This window comes from Toxorhynchites rutilus, chromosome 3 (assembly GCF_029784135.1).
Source record: "Toxorhynchites rutilus septentrionalis strain SRP chromosome 3, ASM2978413v1, whole genome shotgun sequence".
In the NCBI taxonomy this organism is placed as follows: domain Eukaryota; kingdom Metazoa; phylum Arthropoda; class Insecta; order Diptera; family Culicidae; genus Toxorhynchites; species Toxorhynchites rutilus.
Window position 1 is genome coordinate 225,940,983 of NC_073746.1, and position 23,597 is coordinate 225,964,579.

Here is a 23,597-nt window from a genome sequence, read left to right on the forward strand (position 1 = left end):
TTTCTTTTTTCCGTGCCCGTGATTCCTCGGCCGAAAGCTTTCTCCCGCTTTTTGGGATTCAGTCGCTCTTTCTCGCCGACGTGACACTCTCAAAAGGAAGCTTTCTCCCATTGAACTCTTTCGCTTAATTTTACTGAGTGTGCCATGTGCGACTATGGCATGAGAGATGTATTGCGAATGTGTTGGTATGCATATTTTCATAGAGGTTCTGAGCTAGTCAGCTTCAATGTGATCATGCTAGGTAGGGTTGCTACAGTTACTTTCTTAAATTTAATAAATTAAAAAAAAAATCATAACTCCATTTTGAAGAGTCCGACTCTGTACCACTATATGTCAACATTCGTTGAACTAAAACCGATTTTTTGCCTAATAGAGTTATACAAAATTGAATGAAATTGATAGTAAGTGGTAGTTAAGAAACTAAGCTATCATTTGATGCCAAAAGGTCGTTTCCAAAGCCATGGAAAATTATCAAAGTTGCTGTTCGATTTTTCGAACGCTTGGCATATAATGGGTTAATAGAGTTTGCTGCAAGGAATATTGGGCAGACTTTTTTTTTGTTTAAATTTTTGTGGATATGTTGAAATAATGGTATATCACTATCCGTTTCATCTATACTTTAATTACTAGTGAGCAAAGACGTCAAATATTATCATAAAATCACATGAAATCGAGGGTTCAAAAACAAATTTTTGATGCCAAATGTCTTAAATTTGCATCAAACAACATTCACGTTTTCAGTTCCAGAGAGTCAGTTTTTTGATTAAAAAATAGTGAAAAAATTTGAAATTTTGCACAGCCTTTTTTGCGAGAATCAACATTTTGCAGTAAGCCCTGTTCGAAAATTCGAGATGACTATTTTAATTGGAACTCTAATGCATAGAACGACTTTCTCATTAAATGTGGCCTTCTATCAAACCATGCACTGAGTAACTTAGCACTCTTCTACTTTGTAAACAAAACAATATACTATCACGATCCCTGTTATCTGTGAATATTTTTGGATGTCTGCCAGGAGAAATATATTTATGAAAATCAGTGCTGCGATCCCGGTACTTTTCGAGCTTTTTGGAAATAGAGAATCAACAGGAAAAGTTGACAAAAATCTGTTCAGAGTTACATACCGGGCTTACGTCAATGCCATCAAGTAATTGAATTCACATTTATTCGCCATATCCGAGTATTGATTAGGCATGTATTTTCTTCGCATCATATTACATAACTTCACAAATATTAGGTATCTATTTTCCACATGCATACTCACATACAAATCATTTCTTCTTAAGATTATAACCATCTTTTATGGAGAATCCGAAATGGAATGTTCTGTATATACTTTTCGCCATTTTCGCCAAAGCATTTCTGGGGAATCCTATATTTAGCAATCGAACGGATAAAGTTCAGATAACACAGTGGTTAATCGGATCACATGAAACAAAATGCTATGATTGACACATGGCGAGAGAAGTTTCTCCATCCAAAATTTGCACATACAATTATGTTTTTCCGTATAAGTGTCAAAACCGGATCGTATTATTTCATCTCGCTTCGAATGTGCAGCAATATAGCTCAGTTAGAACGAGCTCGGCCGTAATTGTTCAATCAATCCTCAAAAGGCTCTTACTTCCAGCCGAGTAGCGACAAAATAACTCCTATTATCTGAGACCCGGTCAGTTTATTACGGACTGTTGCCATACCATATCCGGAACATGTTGATCAATGCTGACCTTGACGGGGGCAATGGAAGCTCTGTGGCCGACGCCGGTTATCGAGAGAGGGTGCTTAATGACAAAGTTGCATAAATTGAGTTATTGGGCGCCCAACCGAGCGAAAAATGTTCTCAGTCTTAACGACCCAACGGAACACGGGACCTTTTCCTGCTGCGCTGGCGGTGTAGAGCGTGCCACGTTTGCGTGCGTTGGCCATCTTGGTCTTTTTGTGGCGAGAAACGATTTTTTGCCTTGCAGGAGTCCGGAAACAGTCGGTGCGGTGAAAATAAGTTCATTATTTAATTTCAGCGCTCGTTTTTCTTTGTCTCGCTCCTCATCATGCTCCCACTCACCAGGGGGCCGTTCCGAGAAGACGTTTGTACGTGGTTCTTAGGATTAGCGTTATGAAGCGCTTGGTGTGTTATAAGGAGTGATGTACGTTTTTCTTCTCTATCGAACGAAAAAAAGAACTTTCGTATTTTGGTAAGTGAATTGTGCCCATCAGCCGAATGTTTCTGAGGTATGGCAATGTTGCTGCTGCAAGTGGATGATTTTTTTTCAGGGTTCGTGTAACGCATACTCGTCACGAACTTTTCTCCCCGTTGAAAGGATTCGTACCCAACTCGGTGTAACAGTAATGAGAACGTGTTCAACATTTCAGCACCATATATACAGACACGCGAATGGCAGCCACGTCTTGGAATAGGAATGACAGCGCGGCGGCGAGTTTCCAGTACCGGTTCTTTCGGAATCCATTTCGAAATGCCTGAGGCACACGTAAACTAATTATAATTTGGGAAAAGAAGACGGTGAGATGGAGCATCGCTTTGGCAGTCTGCTGTTTGCAAACCGACGAAGCGCACGTGAGAATTGCTTAATGTGAGTTGAAAAGTGAAGCGAGAGACATTATTTTCACGGACCTCTTCGCGAAATACTTTCGAGCATTAATTCGGTCTAAATAATGGAATAGAAGTAGTCGTAATTTAATTCTGGATCGCACGTTTACTTTGTTGTTGCGTTTAAAAGCAATTCATAAATTGAATTCCCCGGAATGAATTATCTAAACGAGATATGCCCAAAATAGTCTAAATTAAGATATTATGTTTTTAGAAGATAATAGATCAGAGCAACACTATTGGGTAGTTTCAAAACTTCGCCCAAATTTTCATAATGTACCTTACAATCCGCACCAACAAACTACAGAAAAATCATTCTAATGCAGGCTACATGCGGAATGATCTGCTCTATTAGGCGATAATAAAAATAATTGAAAATAATTGAAATTAAACGATCAATCGATTTTGAAAATTTGTGTGTTTTTTCGGTTGTGTAACATTTACCCAAATACCGTTCACCCGAAACACGTTTAGCCGAAGAATTTACCCGAATGTAACAAATACCCGAATGACATTCACCCGAATAACATTCACCAGAATGCAACGTTTACACGAAAAGAAAATGAACCCGAATGTGACTTTTACTCGAATTCAAAATTTGCCCGGAATGAAGAAGGAAAAATTGTGACAAATCGGGTTATGAGTTTAGTTGAATATCCTGAAAATAAATAAGATTTAATATATACATCAATAATACCACACGAGCGAACAACAAAAATATGAAATGAAAAATTGTAATGAGGAAATTTGAAAATTATACGGGAGACTTCGCTGATATATTTTTAGAAATTAGTGTAGACATAGTTTTTTTTTTCAACTAGCAATAATCGCACCTCGGTAAAACCTCATTGGTTACGATATCGCCACTGCACAAAGTTGTAGGCACAGTTAACAATTGACAAAATACCGTCTTCTGTCCGCTCTTCTTTCCTTATTGCTCTTTGAGGTTAAGAGATCATTTGGAAATGAACACGAGCTTTGGATTTTTTTTCGAAAATGAAAAAGGTAATTTCAACATAGCAAATGTCTTATAAGTGTGAAAATAATTGGTAAGAAAAAAAAATGGTATTTATGCATTAATGCCACCGCAGCGAAATTTTTGTTAGAATTTATTTTTTGTAATGAAATTTATTCTGAGATTAATGCAATGGGGACGAAGTCCCCATCTACCTAGGATAAGTAAACGAGGCGACGCAATCCGAGTTGGCCGCTGACCCGCCGTCAGAAGCGGCGGCCTATCGCAAGTAAACCTGTGTTTCACCGTTTGCCCGGTTAGTTTGAACCATATAAGATGATCATTTAGTTAGGTTTTCATTTTAGGATTTTATTTTAGTCTCATCGATGCCCTAGAATAATGAAGGAAGGGGTGTGATAATTACTAACTGCTACTTATCCAATTATTTTTTAGCATTCAGTACATTATCTGTATTATTATTATGTTCAATCACAACGAAACCGTTTAACTTAAAAAGTTGTTTTAACTTTTTTTTCAAACTAACTGGGTAATCGGTGGATTACAGGTTTGCTTGCGAGAGGCCGCAGCTTCCGAAGGCGGCTCGACGGCTGACTCGGATTGCGACACTTCATTTACTTATCTTCGTTAGATGGCAACTTTAACGTAAATATTCAACTATTGCAGAAAATGATCCCTTCTTTGATAAATGTGCTTCTCTGTCCCGTGATGCTCTACTGTTTTTAATTTCTTATCCGGATTAATCATAAAATTTTAATGTTTTTTTGAATATTTCTTTCTTTTTCATTCCAAATTATTGACCATTCGGGTAAACGTTCTATTCAGATGAATGGTATTCGAGTGACATTGTTTCTCGAAAATGCACTTGAATCTCCCTGTGTTATAATACTGTTTTTTATCTCCTTACAACGCATCATCTGCCTTTCCTTTTTTCTATTTTAAACAGATTTCAATATCTCATTCTATGAATTTCACGGCGACTGGTTCAAATTGACAGATTTCTTCTACGTGTCTGTGCTACGTGATTCAAATGACTGGATAATGTTTATAATCGAATTTGAAAGTCTATCATTTATACAAAATTAATCATTTATTTAATATAAAAGTGAAACTATAGTACGTAACGCCGCTTTCTGTCGTTTTTGCTCTTCCCGCGCAATATACGACTTTTTAGATACCAATTAATGTTTAAATGTGATCAACGCTTATCAGAATGAAATATAAAAATATTTTCTAATTCAATATAGCTGTAAATAGCTCATTCTGGTAAATGTTACATTCGGGTGAATGTTGCATTCGGGTAGATGTTGCACTCGAGTGAACGCTACATTCGGATAAATGTTGCATCCGTGTAAATATTCAATCGGGTAAATGTTACATTCGGGTAAATGTTGCATTCGGGTGAAAATTCATTCGGGTATTTGTTACGTTCGGGTGATTGGAACATCTCGGGTTTCGCGCTTAGCGACACATTTGGCGTTCCATTTTTATTTATATAGCTGAATTATTTTTTTGATGAGTTCTTTCGAATATTCCTGTTTTTTTTTTGCTAAACGAAAGATCGTGGGTACAATTTCATATCTCGCTCTTGATTGATCTTCTAATTGGCCCTTTACAATTCCCATTTTTGGAAAAAAAAAAAGATTTTTCGGACCACCTTAAAATGGAAATGGGCACCCTAATAATACAATGAAAAAATACATGTCTAATATTTTGCGGTAAGGAACCAAACTACCACTTTTCACGGAAATCTGAGAACAACTATATCGGTTTGGCATGGCTGTATAGATAGAAGATAGAAATATGCGTTATTTCGCCTGAAAATCCATTTCCACAGAGATCAATTTCATTGGCGCAAACTTCGAATGGACTAACAACGCTTATTATGACGTAACTGTAGAGAACAAAAGTAAATAAGTGATACTGATAAAAAAAATCGAGCGAATGACACTGAGACAAAAACCCTATTTCTATATGGCAATTCAATTTTTCGAATTTTCCGACTTTCCTTCAGAATTATTTTTTCTCCCCGTATCATTGTTTTGTAGGCAGAGAAAAATAAAATAAAATGAAAACGGCCTAAATTGGACGATTCCTTCCTCGGGTTTCGTGCTTAGCAACACATTTGGCGATTAGTTCTAGTGTTCAACACCCGTTGCGACTCTAGACAAAATCGACCATTTTATGATTCTGAGTGCAATTGATTCACATACATTATTCAATCTTCTTACAAACCGCTTTCAGATCGTGAAACTTCTAAGCAACGGATTTCTCGTCATCTGCTTCATTTTGTTCTCTCATTGCGTCTTTAAGTACTTTAATATGCAATTATCGTTAGCTTCCCAAATCTTCGTCCTAAATACGAAAAAAAAAAAATTACCCGAAACAGTATGCAACTAGCCGGATAGTTAAACAGCGTAAAAAAGCGCCACAGATTCTGTGCCAAATAATCCGTTAGAAGCATTTAGATCATACCTTTTTACGACTGGTGACCCCCTGCAGGCCGGGCCCCTCACTTTGTGCTGCGTGTTCGGTCCGGATTTTTCTCTCCTTCTCGTTTTGGCCTCCCGTAAACTTTGTGGAAAACAAATTTAAATAAACACTTTCAAGACACATCAAATAACGCGAAGCGCAGAAGAACGCCAAAAATATCCAGTCCATTTGTTCGGCCAGAAATTAAACGAGCTCCGAACAAACGGCCCATTATCTCAAGAGTGCGAGCATAAGGTGTGGGTGGGTTATATAGAAAGGGGGCAAAAAACGCGAACTTGTGGAGCTGTTTCCAGAACAGCTTAAGCATCTCCACAAAACTTCTGTGTTTATGACCACTTTTGCTCTCAGTCCGATTGTGTGAGTGTGAGTGTGTGTCGTTGTCTCCTTCCCGCTTTTTACCGTCGCCACAAGTCTTTCCGAATTCGCTTTCTTGTAATGTTTGGGATGGTCCAATTCACCACATTCAATTTTCTGGCGCGCTTTTCAGTCGAGTGCTCGCTCGCTCCTGGCTCGTCCCTCTTTCCCGTATCCGTTTCAGAAACAATTATACGGGATTCGGAGGCAGTAAAACAGCCCGTTGAGGTCTCTTCGCGGGCTCGCAGCAAAAATGCAAAGTATTTTGTTAGACGAACTTTCCGCTATCTACTTGCAGTGGGAAACAACGTGATTGTGGAAATCGATATAAACCCTTGCGGTGTGTAGCCGAGCGACGGGGAGGTTGGCGTCCGGGGTCCGGCTAAATTGGCAACAGTAGCTAATTATTGGCATCGTTATTTTTTTTTTTGATAACGAAAACAATTTCATTGCAGCATTTTGCACACGATCGCTTTACAAATGATGGAATGATTGAACATGAAGTGCAAATTTAATTTCTGCTTCATGTTCACTCAAATGATAGACTATTGAATATTTCAAAGAGCCGGCTCGTTGTCGTCGCATAGCCTTCGAGAAATCGTTCGGTGTCGATTCGTTTTAGTAAATTGAAGCTTTTGCTCTTGCTTTTGCTATAGATCCATACATGTTATGGAATTACTCGTTGAAATTCATGCTGCAGGTTTAATTTCATTAAATTTCGATTCCTGACAATATTTGGTCAAATGTGATAAAAAATAGATAAAAAAAATGTGGTAAGTGTGATATTTAAGAAAAATAATTGGCCAGAAAAACTTGATCTACATTTATGTTGTACATTGTGGTGCCAATGGATGTATGGGGAAAAGTAACGTTCGAATTTTTGAACGGGACATTCTGCAAAGTGTTGATTCGCGCAAGAAAAACGCTGTGCAAAATTTTTGCTCAATCGTACTTTATTTAACGGATGTCAGCAAAAAATTTGGACTTTGTCGCAAAGACGTCAAAGTTCAAGTTTTTTGGAAAGCGCAAAATCACCCAAGAGATTAGTACATAAAATCTATATTTCCAATAAAAAATTCGATGCCAAATTACGCTGTGTAAAATTGCATGAAACGTCTAGATTCACTGTTATCTATTTTTTTTGTCAAAAAATCGACTTTTGAGACGGAAAAGTCTAAAGAAGTCAATTTTTAACAAAAAAGAATCTCGAAATAACAGTAAATCTCGACGTTTCATGCAATTTTAAGACATCAAACATTTTTCTCGATTTCATGTGATTTGTCGCTGCGACACTAGTAAATGAAGTCCGATATAGCTGAAATTTTGCGTAGGGTATTTTTTCACGGGAATTCGAAAATTCAAGATAACCATTTTCATTGGCACCCTAATGTACATGCACCATTTAAAACCATTTGATTTTAAAGTTGAAATTTGGCGCAATTAGCATACAACAAATACAACTAAGCATAAAAAATCTAAAATTAATTTTTTGTGCTACTTTTTATTTGACCGTCAAATCTTCTGGCGAAATTTGCGTTCACAATATCAGGGAACCATAACTTTATGAACTTTACGTTTCTTAAATGCTTGGCATCCCAGTTTATGTTTGAACAAATTGTGCATTGATGATTTGAACATTGAGATCAACGGTCATTTTACATGTAGACCGTTGTGATTTTAGTCGAATTCGTTCTCTGATAATCTTAATCATTAGCTCAGTCCTTGCTGGACGTCTTCTGCTGATTAAAAAAATACTATTCTTAGACAATAAGATTGAAGATTAAGTAAGTTCAAACAACATTTTGCTCAATTTATTGCTTTTCTATGTTCCTCTATCTCCCTTGAAAATGAAAATCAGATTTTATTAAAAGTTATTATTCGACACCAAATTGTTCGCTGTATTGATGGCATTCTATTCCAATAATATTATTTCACATGGTTTGTTTTTATACTATACTAGCTGACCCGGCAAACTTCGTCCCGCCTAGTATTTGTTTTTTGTTATCAATGCGTTCAAACATTCACGTTTTTTTACTGAGCGCAAGTTCATGAGTCCAATCGCAAAACTGTTCATTGATTGATCTTCTAATCGACCCCTTTGAATTTACCTTTTACTAAAAAAATCCTAGTACTTCTACCAAAATTCATCATTATAATAACAGATTATTTTCAGACATAATTCTCTTTCAAGATTTATCAATAACTTGCAAATAACATGTTTCTCCGTTACACGGAATAAATGTTTGATACAGAAAATATGATAGAATAATGACAGACCCCTCCCCATTATTCCCTTTAGAGAGGAAGGAGGAGTGTCTATTCACCATAGAAACGTTTCGTGCCCCCTAAAACCTTCACATGCCAAATTTCCATTTGCTTGATTAGTTTTCGAGTTATGCAGAAATTTGTTTTTCATATGTATGACAGTCAACCCTAAGAGAGGGGGGGGGGGAGGAGTGTCAAACCACCATAGAAACATTTATCGCACCCTAAAACCTCCAGAGGATAATTTGGTTGCATTTGCTTGATTAATTCTCGAGTAATGTAGAAATTTGTGTTTCATTTGTATGACAGCCCCCCCTTAGAGAGGGGAGTGGAGTGTCTTACTACCATAGAAATATTTATTGCACCCTAAAACCTATATATGCCTAATCTGGTTACATTTGCTTGATGAATTCTCGAGTAATGCAGAAGTTTATGTTTCATTTGTATGGCAGCCACAAACTTTCATGTTGATCGGTTCAGTAGTTTCCGAGTCCATAAGAATCACACAGACAGACAGACAGACAGAAATCCAGAATATATATAATATATATATATATATATATATATATATATATATATATATATATATATATATATATATATATATATATATATATATATATATATATATATATATATATATATATATATATATATATATATATATATATAGATTAAAGATTAATGATCTTACGCTTAACAATTGTCCTTAAATTGTGTTGTAATCTTATTTCCTCTATTTTTGCAGGTAATACGATTAAAAATCAGGTAAGGTAAATACTCATCTTGTGATAATCGCCATTTGTCGGAATGAGTTCTACTATATCAGTTAAATGGTATACGCGAACGAATGTATAATGAAGACAATGCAGCCTACCTTCCGCATCTGCAAACTGTCATAGTATTTACTAGGTTTGATAAAAAGTTACTAGGATTACGTCTTGCCTAACCTATCGACCAACACAGAAATAATATACTTCCGTCGGAAATTGGGTTCAGCGTCTGAACTTCTGCAAGCGTGCCCGTGGTGGCCATGCAAAGAAATCGAGTTCCATACATAATGACATCAAATGTACTTTCACATGAATAAAGTATTTCATTGATATCCAAAACCGTTTTTGTTTCATTTAAAAAAACTTTTGTAGCGCTCTTATTGAAAAATATAGGAGGTTGTGTCCAAGATACGACCGCATTGTTGACGTAGAACTACGTTGTAATTTTATATAAGTCGCTCGTTTATACCTTCGGATATTATTCTATAATGCTGTGAAATTTTAGAAACAACTTCATAGTTGAATAATCTCTGAAATGATTTCTTCATTGTAGAATCAGTTGACGATAATTGATTGTTGATTCATTCTTGCCCTCGCAGAACAATACACTAGCTGATCTTATGTCGCAATTCATTTCATGTAAATGCAATGAAAATTTATCTCGAACGCAAGCAAAATAAACTCTTTTTGTTAATATCAACAATCTCGAAAACAATAGTATTGTTTCATTATGATCAGGATTAGCGCAAATGCAATCCTAGTTGAAGGCAGTTTTGCGACTGGCACGCGAACCCGAATAACTTATAACATTACAGTACGACATTCAAAATGCCTGGTATTTCCCAAATAATTTTTTGTCGCACAACCTTAACGCCTGCTTCGCCATAACGTCAGTTTAATGCATTGATGCAATGTCAAAGGCACCAACGAAGCCCTGCTTGGAAAAAGACTGAATTATGCCACACAGCTTGTACTCTGCTGTAACACCCATCGATGCGAATTCGATGATGAGTTTGTCAAGAGCGACCGCCTTCACCGCCACCGGTGCGAGCTTGATTTTGGTTGCTGCTTGGGTAACGGCGTTTACATTTTCGACCGACGCGCCGAAGTCGCCTTCTTCGCTGTTGTTCGTTGCGGTGTCACACTCGCGAAGGTTTGGCTCAGTGCGTGCGCTTTTCACTGCACCAACATCGCGTGCATCATTAGGTGATGCTTGCCTCGAAATTTTATTGCCCCTGGCAATGTGTTCGTTTTTTGCAGAGCTCGAGCCTGCCTTCCTGTTCTTCTTGCTCATCACACATTACGTCTAATTTATGACGCGGAAAGAAAAACACTATATGAATAACGCAAAAAAACGATCTGAAAAAACCACACGACGATATCCAAGTTGGATTACCAATGATGTGGTCCAATATTAGATCAAACGCAGTGAAAGCAAAGTGATCTGGATTGCTCAACAGTCCGATGCCGCATAAAAGTTTACCTCAGCGATATCCACTGTTTATACTCCAGGCAAGTGTTCCCCTTCATTCTTCTTCTTTTCCTTTGTTCACAGTGACTTTAAATCCTACGATTTCTCCATCGTTGCTCGTTATTGACCGCTCTGTTCGGGAAAGCACACAAATGGACAGAACAAATGTATGGGAAAACGAAAACGCTTAAAGTTTTAATGAATTTTAACCATTTACAAACCAGGGGATTCGAATGTATAGCATATTAAACAAATCTTAGTGAATTTCCGATTCGTTTAGTATGTAAATCACCAAAATACGTTCACGGCAAAAAATAGTTATTAACGTTAACTTTATTTCATAAAAACGTGACTTGTTTTCTGATTTGGCACCCTTAATGAAAGACGTAGTTCTACGTCAAAACCTTCATAAGAAATGTCACCTCATCAATAAGAAGTTACATGAAACTTTTTCATGATTCATAATTTCTTTTTCAATGTGCCAGTGTAGGATTAGTCCACACAAAATGTTGTTGTGCTTCAATATGAACTTAACGAAAAACGTATCAAATTCATTCCCGAGAAATACTTTGCTTCTTCCAATCATAGTATCTAAGGAGACTTTCGGCTTTCCGTATGAGTAGGTAAACATTACAAACGAAAAAAATGACACCCTCTCTCTCTGCAGCATCCTGGCGGAAAAATTGAGATTCCCACCGGGCGGTCTTCTGCAGGAGAAAAAGTCAAAGTAGAAAAACGAATTTGATATATTATGGATTTTTTTGCCACCCATTTATTTATGCTTCAATGATCAACTCGGTATCGTACTTTTTTTATGCCACGCACAGTCCCAGGGCATCCTTTTTCCATCGATACACGATGATGAAGATCAGGTCATCGAGCAAGGGATGATGTCTTTCATATGTCCATAAAGTTTTTTTTATTGATTCACCCCACCAGCAAAACCCACTGGGAATACAGACAAACACTGTGACACACGAGAAGAAGCAAAAAAAAATAAAAATTAGCTAGAATACCGTCTCCTTGGTGCTAACGTGTTTGCTTAGGATCTGACCCGATCCAGGGAGATGTTTTCAAGTCACTTTGATGGGTTAGTGTGAAAGAAAATGCCTTCACTGAGAGGGGAAAACACATTCCCATTTCGTCCAATACAACTGTCAATTTTCATTTCGACGGGGTTTCTTCTTTGGAAACTTCTCCCCAGCAAGTCCTTTTAATGGATCAACGGTATAGATGGAATTTAAGTCGAAAAGTGCTTCAGGCTCTTTTTTGCGTCGGAGGAAACTTTTGCTGGAAACTAACTAATTTAAAGCTTTTAGAGTATTGGACACATAGCAGTAAAATATTAATTCACCTCATTCTTTCCTTTCGTTTCCGACATGGTTTCGCATTTCGAAAGGAACCCTCGTTCCGGCTTGCCTGCCGAATATATTGCTTACCGATCTGTTCTCCATAAACAAGGGACAACGCCGGGGCAATAAATTAATATTATCATCAATATTTATCCATTTTCTAGGATTTAGATATATAATCAGCACAATGGCTTCTTCCCATTCTTGGTCCCGTCCAAAAAAAAACCGCCATTCGTTCTGTGGGTGCTGCTTTTCTCAGGCTTCCACAAGTTATGGGCAAACAAAAAAAATCTGCCTCAGCACCACCAGCCGACGGCGAAAAGTGAAAATAAATCTTTATAGATCCGTTCACTTTTCTTTCCACCGATGCCCGTCCTTGGCCCGAGTTTCTGCCAAAATCCCATCTGGGGTGCTGACTTTTCAGCCTTCCCATCAGTCTCCACCCAATGATTCGCCGAACGCCGAGTCAAACTCCTCACCGTCGGACCACACTTTGCGCGTACTAATTCATCCTGAACGCGAAGAATTGGTGTGTGTATGTGTATGTGTGTGTGTGTGTGTATGTACGTATATTATTTTTTTCCTCTTCTTTTTCTTCTTATTGTGTGTCCTACTTTCCTCCTTTTGGGCCCACGGGAATTTCGGTCTGTACCCTTCTCAATGACACAAACTGTCCGCAGGAAACCCCACGGAATGTGATACGTTCGAATTCAGATCATGCTTACGGTGGAATAGTACGGGGAAAGCGATGGATAGGAGGGCGGCGCTTTGAACACTAAGGAAAGGTACGGGTAATTTTTCATGCAAATATATGATTTTTGTATAAATCTACCACTATGTTTCTTCAATCGAATTCGGGGGGTTCAGACAATAATTCACGAATCGATGTGGGTTCATCAACGTTCCTCCACAAATTTGCAATGGAAATGTTAGCAATGAGGATGGAATATTTCAAAATATTAGATACACCCAAAATTAATATTTAGCACATGTTATGTCATCCCGATTTATTACATCATGACTTTATGGACCCTATTATAGAAATCGAATCGAGGATTCGATACAATCACTATCACTATCACTATCACACCGAGTAAAATCTGGAATTATAGAAATCGAGGAAAACTGCTCTATTCGTTAGCAAGCACGAATGTCAGCGGTTGTGATGAAATATTTTGAAACAAGTTTGAAATGTTTCATGAAGCACTATAAAAAGGATGCCAAATCTTTTTTTGAGGCACCTGCAATGAAAATGTATTTCCAAAAGTGTTAATATGGTTATGTTTTGGAGTAAATTGATATTCCCTCAAAGAATAAAGCTTAATAGGCGTAAGGCACGCATGCATGTGTAATAAAAACGACAGCGTGAAACAATTTGCTGTACAAAAAATATAATTATTAGAAAATCTATGGAATTCCGTAAAGAGTCATGCACGAATTTCACTTTTTTTTAGTTAAACAATTTTTGTTATTCATGTAATGCAACATGTAATTTTCATTTAGCGTTGATTTCTTGTTGTAGCGGCGTCGATAGCTTTATTGTATTGGGGCCACCACCTGTTGCTCTAAATTCTCGCTTGTTGTGTGCTAGTGTTTTCTTTACCTTTCCCCTCATGTCAATCCAAACCTGTAATTTAAATAAAATCATTATTGTTTTGCAGGATAGCTTTAGCATATGGTATAGAGCATTATATCACTCCGACCATTAGATTGATCTATTGTAGTGAAAGTGGTATAGTTTGGCATAGTATAGCAATAAAAAAGAAAATTGCTGCCAAAAATAACGTACTAATGTATGCTAGTAGAAGTAAGCAATTTTTAGGTAGGAAATTCGGTTGAAAGAAATTCAAAGAGTATGATAAAATTTACTTTTGAAAGTTATGTGTATCGTAAAAGAAATACTTACTTTCTGCCATTCTGAACCTAGATGCATTAGAGGTCTCAGTGCATTAAGCTCCTCTCTGAATTCCTCCAACTTTTCCTACACCGGGATTACATTAGAACTGCCTCCACAAAAACCTCGAGCAATGTCTACATTCGCTTCCATTGTTTCAAGGAGCCGTTCAAACTGGTGGTGATTTGGTTTTTTTTCTTCCGCCACTCATTTTCAGCCACTGAAATATGCGCTGGAAGTAAATCCTGCATTGTAAGTTATAACATGATTAGTATAAAGGACAACTGAACACTTACTTTGTATAGACTATTCTGGCAGCACCGTAAAACAAATGCTGATCAAAACAAACGAACATGTGTTGCAAATTGCATATATTGAAGCGTTTCTGAAATGTTTCCCAAAGGGATGCAAGCCAAAACAAAATAATTCTCTGAAGATATGCAACAAGTGAACCAAACAACTCGGAAACTTCTGACACATGCATCGATAATTATCACTCGCTCGGTGCTATCGAACTGCTCGATTTCTATAATAGTAAAACATAACTAACGAGCAAAATTCTTATCGCCTCGATTTCTATAATAGGGCCCTATCTGTTATTTTTAGGCTCATTTACCTAAAAATAACAGATAAAGTCATGACTCTCAAATACTAGCAAAGTCTTTGTATAATATATATGGTATTGCAATATAAGATCAATATGAGCGAGCGAAATAAGAGACATTGCAAATATACATGCATTAAAGCTTTTCGCATACTTTGCCACATAGACGGCCCAGACCGAGATAGATATAGATTGACGTTAAGCTCTCCTTTTTACTCTTAGAAAACACTTTCCAAATTCATTTTTATAATCAGGTGTAATAGTATCAAACATTTACCCAAAAGCACCAGTAGCTATGTGGATATCCTGGTCATGTAGAGCAGCTTCGCATTCTAGCCGGCCTTGGTTCGATCCCCGTTGACATCATTTGGACTTTTTTTTTGTAATCCCAGAGGAGATGAAAAAAGAAAAAAAAGAAAGAGATGTCTGCTCCCATACATACAAACATTTTAAGGCAGATTATTATTTAAGATTATTTGCTCATTTGACGCTTCAAGACACGAAAAAGCATTTTTTTTCTACCGAAGATGATATGTTTTCCGACAACGCAAATTTGGGTGTATTATGCAATTGACCTTTTTTTTATTTGTTTTGAAATGTTTTTTTTCTCTTGTTTTTCGTTACTACGAATGTTCCATAATTCTTTATACTCAACAAAGTTCATCGACGTCTGTCTATATCGAAACGCTAGGGTGGTACGTGAACTTTAAAATATTTTTAATTGTGCTTGCAGTTTTCCGATTATTTTTGTATATTTTTGAGTACATAAAAACATCTCAACGGTAATTTAGAAAATGCCGGTTTTTCAAGAAAGGTGATACAAACACTCGTCCTCGTCAACACTCTCATAAAATTCCGAGTGTAATTTGACACTGGAAAAGTTTACCTTGTTATCACTCTCATACAGAATTCAGAGATTCGATGGAAAGAGCTAAACCCAGGTGGTAACGTCTCAAAACACTCTTGAAGGAAAACGGTCATCAAACCAATTGTGAATTGGTGGGAAAAATGAACTGAACCAGATTTATATTTTTTGTAGTTTTTCTAATCAACTGTTATTTTGCAAACATTGCAACAAATACTTATTTCAGCAGATTAATTTCAAGCTTAATGTTGTTTTTAGCTGTATATGCGCGTGGGTGTCATTATTCCTTACAGCTGACATATCCACAATTTGAACAATTTGAAATATAGTGCTCCTCTAATTTATTAAAAAAAAGAAAAATAAATAAAAATATAAATGATAAAATTTGGCAGAGGTTTACTTGTATTCATTAGACATAAGCACTTGCAAAGATTGCAGAAAAAAAAACTTCAATCGTACATTTGACCCTTTTCTAAAAATGATGAAGTGATTCAAATATTGTCATCGCCAAGTGAACAAATAGAATTTATACAGAATTGGATAAATTTCATGAATTTCGAAATCTATTTTTCTCGAGAATTTGCCCTACCACTATCGATACAGATGAATAAGCTGATATTAGTCACATCAACACTTGCAGTCAGACTTTTAGACCTATATTAGTATTATTTAGTGATACTAATGCTTTTGTCCTAATGCTTGTGAGCATTACATGGTTGGACTGAATGCGCATATAACGCTTTCCTTAATGCTCGTTTTCATTATTGTACATGCATTTACAATATTGATAATGAGAGTTAAAAATGCGGATATAATGCTAATTGACATTAGAAATACTGACTTAGAGCCATAACAGAATGATAATGCATGATGCATGTATCATTCAATGTCGAATTTTACTCTTAATTGCTTCGATCCAGCTTCTCTCCAGTGTTTTGCAGTGGGCTATGAGAAACAATTTTTTAAACTTATGGCTATGTGTAAAAAAACATGGTTTTGTCACTGTTCAATTATTTTCGTCGATGAGCTGTCTTTATTTCGTTATGTTCGTCTCCACCCAAATTAGAATGACAGGATAAATTGGAAAATATTAAACAAAATCGATTACACATATGTTTTGCACTAAAAAAATTTAGCCAATTAGAGTTCATTTCTTCAAAAAAAATTGACGATGTTGAACTTCGTGTTCCGTTAAAGTGAAAATAACAATGGATTTTCAGGTGGAACAAGCACATCGAATAGCGTTTCATTCATTCGCAAATTGAAATTCGAGAATCGTCGTCTGTTATCAAACACGAACGTACAAAAAATGAGCGAAAACTCAAAACATCACTTTCTGGCGGGACGAAGTTGATCAGGTCTGCTTGTACGTATATAACTCCATTTTACTCGTAACATTTTTGTGTGTAAATTCTCGCATTTGACATGTTCTGAAATATTCCTAAATAGAAACAAGTTTGCAGAACATGGAATTTGCGATAATTTATACATAAAATGTTACGAGTTAAACATTTATAGTATTTAAAAAAACATGAATAGTTGTTGTTCGAAAAACTCTTTTTTTGTAAAAGTGCCCATCTACCGATGTAATGGTGACTTGTTGGAAATTGTAAGGCCTATTCATATCTATTTTTTTAGAATTTTAATATTTTTGAGAAAAATGAATTTTAGGTTTCAAAATGTTTGAATTTTTTTTAAATTGGTTTGTTTTTCTAACCAAAATTTTGTAGTCTTATAGATTTTGAATGAATTTGTTCCTTGAAATTTTGAGTTTTTTCAACCTTTTTTTGCTCAAAAATCTTTTTTTCCTTTTTCAATTTTTTCAAAAAAATTCAACTTAAAAACTATAAGACCTACACAATGTGGGTTGTAGCAAAAATTGTAGGAAATTATTGAAATTTTAATTATAAAATTTAAATAATTAATTGAAAAATGCAAAAATGCAAACAAATTTCAAAAAAAATCATTGAGATTTTTTTTTCAATTTGAGTTAATTTTTCTCGAAAATATGTTTTTATTAAAATTTGAAATAAATTAAGATGAATAGCCCTTACAATTTCCAACAAGTCACACATACATCGGAAGATGTGTACTTTTACAGGGAAAAGGTTTTTCCAACAACAACTTTTTCATGTTTCATTGGAAAAATTAAATGTTTAACTCGTAACATTTTTATGTATAAATTATCGCGTTCTGCAATTTTTTTCTGTATTTAGAATGTTATTTTTTCATAAGGCGTCGTGCACAAATTACGTAACGTCGAGGTTGCGTTACTTAATGTGACATAGTGGTGAGGGAGGTAACAGTAATCGTTACGTAACAAAATTCATTTTTTATTCCTAAATTAATGTTTTATTGGTTAGTTTTGTTTTTTGCAGATGTGTAGTTTCAATGTCGCAAATCATGATGAAAAACATCATTACAATACATTTTCAAAATATCAAATAAATACTTCGTGGAAAGTTCTGCTAATTTGCTTGAGCATAATTTTCAAACTGTAGCCGTTTTCCAGTTCTCAAACGGTACACGCACATTTCTTTCACTTTTTTGCGTATGAGTCCTTCTTAGTATACATGCGATTAAAGACAATGAATAGATGTTAAAATAGTTAAGATACCTCTAAGATAGATAGTTAAGAACCTCTACCAATGAGTCATTCCAAACTATCACACTTCTTCACTACCAACTGAAGAAGTCTAGTTCGAGAATCGTGTACGACATCAGACACTGTCTGTGTTTTGCGGTTACTGCGCCGACATTGGAACTTCTGAAAGGGGGGATGTTTCACGAAGTTTGTGGCAAGTTTTGCAGCCGAAATAAGCTGAGGTGAAAAGCGTCGGCCCCTGATGAAGATAAAGTCAAGCCGAATGGTGCGGTACAGCCGAAGCCGTTCAAATTTAATTTTAAACTTATTTATGTGATTTTTGCAATTCTATGTTCTTTTTTTTCTCTCTCCCAACAGACACTCTGCTGCGGGGGAGGGCTATCCCCCACAAAATTGGCTGGTTATTCTGTGAGAATTTTCTATTAGAATACATTTGCCTTCTTTGTAGCCACTGCTCGAAATGAGACAATGTGTAGTGGTGGGGAGCCAAGCAAAAAAAAGTCACAGGAGAGTTGTGTCCGAGACATGACCGCATTGTTGACGTAGGATTCCGTTAGGTTATGTGTTGATTTTGGTTATTTTTGAAGAATTACGTCGTTTGATAATGATTTGGTGGCCCTGAAAAGGGCCGTTTTGTCTGGTTGTTAGGTATTGTTTGTTCGAGTGATGATGACAGAAGGATGCTAAACAGTCGTTGGATGGTGCGTTTCAGATAAAAGATGTCGAAGTGGAATGAGATATGATGAAAACCATCCTCTGTGACCATGGATGAAATAAAGAAAAAAAAAACTCACCAATGTAATATAAGATAATTACTAATACCGAACAAAAGTATCGATTTTTCTCATCAGTAAAAACATGTTTCTTCAATATAGAGAAACCATATTTGAAATGGAAAAAGGTAATTTTATTTTATAATTTTTATTTTTTGAGTGTTTATTTAACCCAATACGAGTTTTAATTGGCCTAACAACACCTAATACTATATGTAAAGCATATGAGAAATCACTTTTTCTTTTTTTTTACTTTTCCAATTTTTCTCGCCTTAGAAACTTTTGCTGGGTGAAAATGAACACAACAAAACAGACAGCTTAAACCTAACGACCCGTTTCCGAGCGGGAAAACACCTTGGTTTTTATTTAAGGAAATTGAAACAAATCGTTTCATATATCAAGTCATTTTTAACACAACTGCTACCATATACAATTTGACACTTACACTTGTGTTAAATTTTTCACAATACATGATCGGTCATTGATATGAAATTTCACCAAGAAACCAACATTAAAGTTCCAAATTTAAATTTTATTTGCAAAAATTAATCGTATCACTCACCTTACTTGCAATATAAAAATGCCCCCGACTTGCATATATTCGCAGTGTCGATTTCTCCCGGGCATCTTGGTTTTGTTGTCTCTGTTAGGGAACACATTTTGGTGGGAACAAAAGTTCCCCCTACCTTCATGTGTTTGCAACGCCGATTTTCTCCTGGCAGCTTGGTTCTGATGTCTCTGTTAGGGAACACATTTCGGTGGGAGCAAAAGCTCCACCCATTTTCATGTATTTGTAATGCCGATTTCCCCCAGGCAGTTTGGTTTTGATGTCTCTGTTAGGGAACCGCCGAAATTGACGACACATGTGTCGTCAATTTCGTCAAATCAGAAGTGGGTATTTCCGTTAGGATAGGGGTTGAGATTTTTTAATTGTTCGATAGTTATTTTCATGACATATATAATTTACTTCAGTATAAAAAATTGTTATCAAGTGCCGGAATCGATTGACGCAAAAATTTCACCAATCCATCATGAAATAACTGAGCAATAAGCGTATGAAATTGGACAATTTTAACAATGTGCTCGATTTTCGATTTTAAATTTGTACCCCAATATGTTTCCGAAAGACATAATCCTACGTCAAAAAATAAGTCCCTGAAAAGTATCTGGTTTCCGAAAAGTTCGTGGTCTTAGTTATTCAAGGACTTGAGAGCGAGAAGTTTATTTTTACCGATTCTGCTCCGAAGTTACGCAGAAAAGAATCCCCTCGGCCGTTCCGTTTTTGTTTACGAATTCCATTATGCAAGGCAGTTTGTGAGAATTGTGTCAATGGAATGAGCTTAGGAGAGTTGGCGAAGGTCTCGTCTATTGAAATCAATAGCCACAGCTAATGTGTGAAAAGCGCGCGCTTAGCGAGGGGAGCTTGAATATTTCACACCATCTCGTGAAGAGTTTTCTAAATGATTTTGATTTATGTAAACAACGCTCACAAAGTGTGCTGAGCCGGGTGCATAAGTAACAATAAACAAACGAACGATTAAAGTTTTATGGCTTTCCAGTCGTCAAAACCGCTTCGGTTGTTTAGTAACCCTTTTAGGATCTTTTACTCCCATGTATTAATGCTTGTAGTCCGTTCAGTATTTGAGTATCTTTTGACGTAGGACTACGTCTTTCATTTCTATACCGGGGTGTAAAATCAAAGTTTCGAAAACGAAAGCGTTACGCCGGAGACCGAGATTTTGAGCGTTAGTAGCTCCTAAACAGCTGAACGAAATGGTATGATTAACACTTCATTCGAAAGATAAAATGTCTACGCGTTATATACTTGTTACTTTTTGATCCAAAAACTTGTTTCAATAGTCTTAAAATTGCTTTCAAAACAGGCTATTGAAATCACCAATCGGTATATAAGCAAGCGCCACTCGGAAATTCACTCAGTTATAATTGAACAGCGATTGGAGCATGTTGTCGCAGTTGTGGTGAAGCTCTTCGTTTATCATGAAAGCGCGGATGAACGGTGTCACCAAGAGCCTGTTTGTGAACCTTAGGCCGAAAGGGAATCCATCAGGAGGAGAGTGATGCCACAAACGGTTCCGCTTGAAACATGGGAGCAGCCAACACACACACACACACACATACATACACGCGCGGAAATATTTTCGTTTGGATGCCATTCAGCATCGAGAAATTTCCGGAAAGATTCAATCGTTGTTGAAAAATAATCTGCCAGTTCCCCTAAAAACTGAAAAATATATTCATGCGAAAGAGTTCATTTTAATGTTTTCTATCCATGTAACACTGTGACCAAATATTTTTCAATTAAGTGCTATTAACAGGTGGTTATCGAGTTAGCATTAACCACTGGTGGGCTTCGAGTATCGAGGAAAATCGGGAAAGAACTAATCGTTGCTGAAAAATACTCTGTCAGTTCCCCTGGGAATTGAAAAATACATTGATGAGAAAGAGTTTATTTTAATGTTTTCTATCCATATAACAATGCAACCAAACACATTTGGTTTTGTGATTTTTCAATCGATTTAACAGGAATCAAGGGATCAAGGGATTCATTATCTAGCCTGACCTGACCTGAAAGACATGCAGTTTGTTTGGAACTGTGAGGGAGGGCAGAAAAGCCAGGAGGCAGGAGGCAGGAGGAGAAGAGAAGGTGACCATGAGAGTATCAGCATCGAAAAACGGTTCCCCGGGAAGACATCGAAGCAGCCGCCACACACACACATACACGCATGGATTTTTTTTTCGTTTGGATGCCATTCAGCATCGAGAAAATTCCGGAAAGATTCAATCGTTGCTGAAAAATAATCTGCCAGTTTCCCTGGGAATTGAAAAATACATTCACGTGAAAAAGTTTATTTTAATGTTTCCTATCCATGTAAAACTGCGATCAAATACAGTTGGTTTTGTGATTTTTCAATCAAGTGCAATTAACAGGTGGTTATCAAGTTAGCATTAACCACTGGTGGTGGACTTCGAGAAGAATCCGGAATGATGTCATCGTTACTGCTAAATAATCGGCCAGTTCCCTTGGAATTGAAAATTATGTTCAAGCGGAAGAGTTTATTTTAATGTTTTCTATCCACATAGTACTGCTGCGATCGAATACATTTGGTTTTGTGATTTTTCAATCAATTTAGCAGGAAAGCAGGAAAGCTTCTGTAGATTATTCTCCCCCATCAGTAGAATATTTTCGTATCGAATACAGTTCGCGCGCGCAATGGAAAATGTTTCGCATCGCGAAAATCATATAATTTTCAATTATTGCTCAGTCGCCGAAAGTTTCAAACTCAAAGAGTTCATTCGCCTCTAGTTTGCCTTCCAAATTTCCATCGTAAACCACACCTTCTTTCGATTCAGTCACGGACAAAAAGCATACTTAAGCGATATTGTGGTGGTGGAACGAATTCATTTCTTTGTGTGGACACCGACTGGACAACATCGTTGCTGGACGAGCTGGACGACGAGGGATCGAGTGCCTTTCTCAAGGCAAGAGGGTGGAGGTGGTAGCGCTGGAGTAGAGTAGAGTAGAGTTTTCAAAGGGCCTTTCTCAAGGCTAGAGACGAATGAACTGCAAAAGTTTAAAGTCTCTATAATACAAGACCTTCCTTCCTTGAAACGAATTCATTTTTCGTGTGGACATCGTCAAGACAACATCGTTACTGAACGAGTTGAACGAGCTGGACGAGCTGGACGGCGAGGGATCAAGGGATTCATTATCATTAAGAGAAGAGAAAACGACCGAGAGAATACCAGCATCGAAAATTGGTTCCGCTTGAGACATCGGAGCAACCGTCACACACACACACATACACGCGCGCAACTCTTTACGTTTGCTGATTATCGAGAAGAATCCGGAAAGAAGTGACCGTTGCTGAAAAATAATCTGTCAGTTCCCCTTGGAATTGCAAATTACATTCGAAAGAGTTTATTTTAACGTTTTCTATCCATATAATACTGCGACCAAATACAATTGATTTTGTGGTTTTTCAATCAAGTGCAATTAACAGGTGGTTATCGAGTTAGCATTAACCACTGGTGGTGGATTTCGAGAAGAATCCGGAAAGATATCGCTGCTGCAAAATAATCTGCCAGTTCCTCTTGGCATTGAAAATAACATGCAAGCGAAAGAGCTCTCGTTTTCGAAGTGCCTCAAATATTCATTTAGTCATTCATTCAGAATGGATTCAGATTCAACTTCAAACAAATGATCACTGAATCAACGATAGTCCTACGTCACCATTGCGGTTATACCATAGATATAACCCACTTCCTGTTTTTTTTTCTGTGCGAATAAATCGAGGGCGTTATAATAAGTCCATCAAGATTACCGTCATAAAGATGGATTACTGCGGAAAACCATTTCGACTCGGTATACCATGTTCCATTACCGGGTCGAAATCTGTAATTGACGACCTTGTTTCGCCATCCTGCTTACGTCTTACGTCTCTCGTTAACCTTCTCGGAAGGGTTCCGAACAGGGATGAAACATCGACTTCCCGTTTCATCTTATTACAATTTTCACCGTTTCTGATTTAACTGATATTTTTTACTGCAC

General features: G+C 36.8%; 1 protein-coding gene and 1 pseudogene across 4 annotated transcripts in view; one reads left to right on the forward strand and one right to left on the reverse strand.

Moving 5' to 3' along the window:
- Positions 1 to 23,597, forward strand: part of LOC129774661 (furin-like protease 2) — a 698,121-nt gene that overhangs the window by 53,943 nt on the left and 620,581 nt on the right. The window contains exon 2 of one of the 4 annotated variants that reach the window (XM_055778483.1): positions 9,439 to 9,458. The exons of the other annotated variants lie outside the window; for them this stretch is intronic. The gene's annotated coding sequence lies outside the window, so the exon portion shown is untranslated. The remainder of the gene's footprint in view (positions 1 to 9,438; positions 9,459 to 23,597) is intronic. 4 annotated transcript variants of the gene reach the window in all.
- On the reverse strand, positions 3,361 to 3,483 carry LOC129780652 (U4 spliceosomal RNA; annotated as a pseudogene).